Source organism: Rhinopithecus roxellana, chromosome 2 (genome assembly GCF_007565055.1).
Source record: "Rhinopithecus roxellana isolate Shanxi Qingling chromosome 2, ASM756505v1, whole genome shotgun sequence".
NCBI lineage: Eukaryota > Metazoa > Chordata > Mammalia > Primates > Cercopithecidae > Rhinopithecus > Rhinopithecus roxellana.
The window spans coordinates 121,393,130-121,400,054 of NC_044550.1; positions in this window are offsets into that span (position 1 = coordinate 121,393,130).

Consider the following 6,925-nt stretch of genomic DNA (forward strand, 5'->3'; position numbering starts at 1 on the left):
AGAGCAAGATGGCTGAAGAGGAACAGCTCCAGTCTCCAACTCCTGACGCGAGCGACACAGAAGACCGGTGATTTCTGCATTTTCAACTGAGGTACTGGGGTCATCTCACTGGGGAGTGCCAGACAATCGGTGCTGGTCAGCTGCTGCAGCCCGACCAGCGAGAGCTGAAGCACAGCGAGGCATTGCCTCACCTGGGAAGCGCAAGGGGGAAGGGAATCCCTTTTCCCAGCCAGGGGAACTGAGACACACAACACCTGGAAAATCGGGTACTTCCCACCCCAATATTGCACTTTTAAGCAAATGGGCACACCAGGAGATTATACCCACACCTGGCCGGGAGGGTCCCACGGCCACGGAGCCTCCCTTATTGCTAGCACGGCAGTCTGAGATCTAACCGCAAGGCAGCAGCGAGGCTGGGGGAGGGGCGCCCGCCATTGCTGAGGCTTAAGTAGGTAAACAAAGCCGCTGGGAAGCTCGAACTGGGTGGAGCTCACAGCAGCTCAAGGAAACCTGCCTGTCTCTGTAGATTCCACCTCTGGGGACAGGACACAGCTAAACAACAGCAGGGGAAGCAGCAGAGGACTGTGCAGACGCGAACGACTCTGTCTGACAGCTTTGAAGAGAGCAGTGCATCTCCCAACACGGAGCTTGAGATCTGAGAACGGACAGACTGCCTGCTTAAGTGAGTCACTGACCCCTGAGTTGCCTAACTGGGAGATATCCCCCACTAGGGGCAGTCTGACACCCCACACCTCACAGGGTGGAGTACACCCCTGAGAGGAAACTTCCAAAGGAAGAATCAGACAGGTACACTCGCTGTTCAGCAATATTCTATCTTCTGCAACCTCTGCTGCTGACACCCAGGCAAACAGGGTCTGGAGTGGACCTCAAGCAATCTCCAACAGACGTATAGCTGAGGGTACTGACTGTCAGAAGGAAAACTATCAAACAGAAAGGACACCTATACCAAAACCGCATCAGTGCGTCACCATCATCAAAGACCAGAGACAGATAAAACCACAAAGATGGGGAAAAAGCAGGGCAGAAAAGCTGGAAATTCAAAAAATAAGAGCGCATCTCCCCCTGCAAAGGAGCGCAGCCCATCGCCAGCAACGGATCGAAGCTGGTCAGAGAATGACTTGGACGAGAGGAGAGAAGAAGGCTTCAGTCCATCAAACTTCTCAGAGCTAAAGGAGGAATTACGTACCCAGCACAAAGAAACTAAAAATCTTGAAAAAGGAGTGGAAGAATTGACAGCTAGACTAATTAATGCAGAGAATGTCATAAACGAAATGACAGAGATGAAAACCATGACACGAGAAATACGTGACAAATGCACAAGCTTCAGTAACCGATTCGATCAACTGGAAGAAAGAGTATCAGCGATTGAGGATCAAATGAATGAAATGAAGCGAGAAGAGAAACCAAAAGAAAAAAGAAGAAAAAGAAATGCACAAAGCCTGCAAGAAGTATGGGATTATGTAAAAAGACCAAATCTACGTCTGATTGAGGTGCCTGAAAGTGAGGGGGAAAATGGAACCAAGTTGGAAAACACTCTTCAGGATATCATCCAGGAGAACTTCCCCAACCTAGTAGGGCAGGCCAACATTCAAATTCAGGAAATACAGAGAATGCCACAAAGATACTCCTCCAGAAGAGCAACTCCAAGATACATAATTGCCAGATTCACCAAAGTTGAAATGAAGGAAACAATCTTAAGGGCAGCCAGAGAGAAAGGTCGGGTTACCCACAAAGGGAAGCCCATCAGACTAACAGCAGATCTCTCGGCAGAAACTCTACAAGCCAGAAGAGAGTGGGGGCCAATATTCAACGTTCTTAGAGAGAAGAATTTAATCCCAGAATTTCATATCCAGCCAAACTAAGTTTCATAAGTGAAGGAGAAATAAAATCCTTTACAGATAAGCAAATGCTTATTTTGTCACCACCAGGCCTGCCTTACAAGAGACCCTGAAGGAAGCCCTAAACATGGAAAGGGACAACCGGTACCAGCCATTGCAAAACATGCCAAAATGTAAAGACCATCGAGGCTAGGAAGAAACTGCATCAACTGACGAGCAAAATAACCAGTTAATATCATAATGGCAGGATCAATTACACACATAACAATATTAACCTTAAATGTAAATGGACTAAATGCTGCAATTAAAAGACACAGACTGGCAAACTGGATAAAGAGTCAAGACCCATCAGTCTGCTGTATTCAGGAGACCCATCTAACATGCAGAGACATACTTGGCTCAAAATAAAGGGATGGAGGAAGATCTACCAAGCAAATGGAGAACAAAAAAAGGAGGGGTTCCAATCCTAGTCTCTGATAAAACAGACTTTAAACCATTAAAGATCAAAAGATACAAAGAAGGCCATTACATAATGGTAAAGGGCTCAATTCAACAGGAAGAGCTAACTATCCTAAATATATATGCACCCAATACAGGAGCACCCAAATTCATAAAGCAAGTCCTTAGAGACTTACAAAGAGACTTAGACTCCCATACAATAATAATGGGAGACTTCAACACTCCGCTGTCAACATTAGACAGATCAACGAGACAGAAAGTTAACAAGGATATCCAGGAATTGAACTCATCTCTGCACCAAGCGGACCTAATAGACATCTATAGAACTCTCCACCCCAAATCAACAGAATATACATTCTTCTTAGCACCACATCGCACTTATTCTAAAATTGACCACATAATTGGAAGTAAAGCACTCCTCAGCAAATGTACAAGAACAGAAATTATAACAAACTGACTCTCAGACTACAGTGCAATCAAACTAGAATTCAGGACTAAGAAACTCAATCAAAACCACTCAACTACATGGAAACTGAACAACCTGCTCCTGAATGACCACTGGGTACATAATGAAATGAAGGCAGAAATAAAGATGTTCTTTGAAACTAATGAGAACAAAGATACAACATACCAGAATCTCTGGGACACATTTAAAGCAGTGTGTAGAGGGAAATTTATAGCACTAAATGCCCACAAGAGAAAGCAGGAAAGATCTAAAATTGACACTCTAACATCACCATTAAAAGAACTAGAGAGGCAAGAGCAAACACATTCAAAAGCTAGCAGAAGGCAAGAAATAACTAAGATCAGAGCAGAACTGAAGCAGATAGAGACACAAAAAACCCTCCAAAAAATCAATGAATCCAGGAGTTAGTTTTTGGAAAAGATCAACAAAATTGACAAACCACTAGCAAGTCTAATAAAGAAGAAAAGAGAGAGGAATCAAATAGATGCAATAAAAAATGATAAAGGGGATATCACCACCGACCCCACAGAAATACAAACTACCATCAGAGAATACTATAAATACCTCTACGCAAATCAACTAGAAAATCTAGAAGAAATGGGTAATTTCCTGGACACTTACACTCTTCCAAGACTAAACCAGGAAGAAGTTGAATCCCTGAATAGACCAATAGCAGCCTCTGTAATTGAGGCAACAATTAATAGCCTACCCACCAAAAAAAGTCCAGGACCAGATGGATACACAGCTGAATTCTACCAGAGGTACAAACAGGAACTGGTACCATTCCTTCTGAAACTATTCCAATCAATTGAAAAAGAGGGAATCCTCCCTAACTCATTTTATGAGGCCAACATCATCCTGATACCAAAGCCTGGCATAGACACAACAAGAAAAGAATTTTAGACCAATATCCCTGATGAACGTCGATGTAAAAATCCTCAATAAAATACTGGCAAACCGGATCCAGCAGCACATCAAAAAGCTTATCCACCATGATCAAGTGGGCTTCATCCCTGGGATGCAAGGCTGGTTCAACATTCGCAAATCAATAAACATAATCCAGCATATAAACAGAACCAAAGTCAAGAACCACATGATTATCTCAATAGATGCAGAAAACGCTTTTGACAAAATTCAACAGCCCTTCATGCTAAAAACGCTCAATAAATTCAGTATTGATGGAACGTACCTCAAAATAATAAGAGCTATTTATGACAAACCCACAGTTAATATCATACTGAATGGGCAAAGACTGGAAAAACTCCCTTTGAAAACTGGTACAAGACAGGGATGCCCTCTCTCACCACTCCTATTCAACATAGTGTTGGAAGTTCTGGCTAGGGCAATCAGGCAAGAGAAAGAAATCAAGGGTATTCAGTTAGGAAAAGAAGAAGTCCAATTGTCCCTGTTTGCAGATGACATGATTGTATATTTAGAAAACCCCATTGTCTCAGCCCAAAATCTCCTTAAGCTGATAAGCAACTTCAGCAAAGTCTCAGGATACAAAATTAATGTGCAAAAATCACAAGCATTCTTATACACCAGTAACAGACAAGCAGAGAGCCAAATCAGGAATGAACTTCCATTCACAATTGCTTCAAAGAGAATAAAATACCTAGGAATCCAACTTACAAGGGATGTAAAGGACCTCTTCAAGGAGAACTACAAACCACTGCTCAGTGAAATCAAAGAGGACACAAACAAATGGAAGAACATACCATGCTCATGGATAGGAAGAATCAATATCGTGAAAATGGCCATACTGCCCAAGGTTATTTATAGATTCAATGCCATCCCCATCAAGCTACCAATGAGTTTCTTCACAGAATTGGAAAAAACTGCTTTGAAGTTCATATGGAACCAAAAAAGAGCCCGCACTGCCAAGACAATCCTAAGTCAAAAGGACAAAGCTGGAGGCGTCACGCTACCTGAGTTCAAACTATACTACAAGGCTACAGTAACCAAAACAGCATGGTACTGGTACCAAAACAGAGATATAGACCAATGGAACAGAACAGAGTCCTCAGAAATAATACCACACATCTACAGCCATCTGATCTTTGACATACCTGAGAGAAACAAGAAATGGGGAAAGGATTCCCTATTTAATAAATGGTGCTGGGAAAATTGGCTAGCCATAAGTAGAAAGCTGAAACTGGATCCTTTCCTTACTCCTTATATGAAGACTAATTCAAGGTGGATTAGAGACTTAAATGTTAGACCTAATACCATAAAAACCCTAGGAGAAAACCTAGCTAGTCCCATTCAGGACATAGGCATGGGCAAGGACATCATGTCTAAAACACCAAAAGCAACGGCAGCAAAAGCCAAAATTGACAAATGGGATCTCATTAAACTAAAGAGCTTCTGCACAGCAAAAGAAACTACCATCAGAGTGAACAGGCAACCTACAGAATGGGAGAAAATTTTTGTAATCTACTCATCTGACAAAAGGCTAATATCCAGAATCTACAAAGAACTCAGACAAATTTCCAAGAATAAAACAAACAAACAACCCCATCAAAAAGTGGGCAACGGATATGAACAGACATTTCTCAAAAGAAGACATTCATACAGCCAACAGACACATGAAAAAATGCTCATCATCACTCGCCATCAGAGAAATGCAAATCAAAACCACAATGAGATACCATCTCACACCAGTTAGAATGGCAATCATTAAGAAGTCAGGAAACAACAGTTGTTGGAGAGGATGTGGAGAAATGGGAACACTTTTACACTGTTGGTGGGAGTGTAAACTAGTTCAACCATTATGGAAAACAGTATGGCGATTCCTCAAGGATCTAGAACTAGATGTACCATATGACCCAGCCATGCCACTACTGGGTATATACCCAAAGGATTATAAATCATGCTGCTATAAAGACACATGCACACGTATGTTTATTGCGGCACTATTCACAATAGCAAAGACTTGGAATCAACCCAAATGTCCATCTGTGACAGACTGGATTAAGAAAATGTGGCACATATACACCATGGAATATTATGCAGCCATAAAAAAGGATGAGTTTGCGTCCTTTGTAGGGACATGGATGCAGCTGGAAACCATCATTCTTAGCAAACTATCACAAGAACAGAAAACCAAACACCACATGTTCTCACTCATAGGTGGGAACTGAACAATGAGATCACTTGGACTCGGGAAGGGGAACATCACACACTGGGGCCTATTATGAGAAGGGGGGAGGGGGGAGGGATTGCATTGGGAGTTATACCTGATATAAATGACTAATTGATGGGTGCTGACGAGTTGATGGGTGCAGCACACCAACATGGCACAAGTATACATATGTAACCTGCACGTTATTCACATGTACCCTGAAACTTAAAGTATAATAAAACAAAATTAAAAAAAAAAAATACAATACATACAGATTGGGAAGGAAGAAAAAAAAAAAAAAAAACAAATTTTGCTTACCCCAGGTAAGGAAATGAGGTTTGCAGTTACGACAAATTTCAAATACATTATATTTGGCCCCACACCTTTCTATCTCAATGAAACATGGATATAGAAATACTGGTATGTAAGAAAAGCATATACTAGGAATAACCTTAAACCTTAAATTCTCTCCAACTACTTTCTTTTTCTTTGTTTATGGAGATGAGATCTCACTCTAGCATGTAGGCTGTAGGGCAGTGTTGCGATTATATTTCACTGCAGCCTTGAAGTCCTGGGCTCAAGTGATATTTCTACCTCAGCCTCCCAAGTAGCTGGGATTGTGATTCACCATCCCTGGCCGAACTTGAGTATTTAACTCTTACAACTATAATAGAGTGCTCACAACAGTCTATTATTATTGCATCAACTGATGTAATCAGCATGGTGATTAGGTTCATAGACCACCCTAATAAAGTTTGTGTATCTCATAAGTTCCTTAACTTGTCTACAATTTAACAGTTCCAGTTACTCCATAAATTACTACCCAAGAATACAAAAGCAATAGAGGTTATCATGCCCCATTGAATGGGATAGGACTTCTGACCTCACACCATTTCAGAAAAGTTATTCATAAGTTAATTACTTATAAGTAACTGCTCAGTTCTCTTATATACGTGAATATTCAATTTGTCAACACATTTACAAGGTACTAAATCTGAAATGTAAGTACATTTGAAT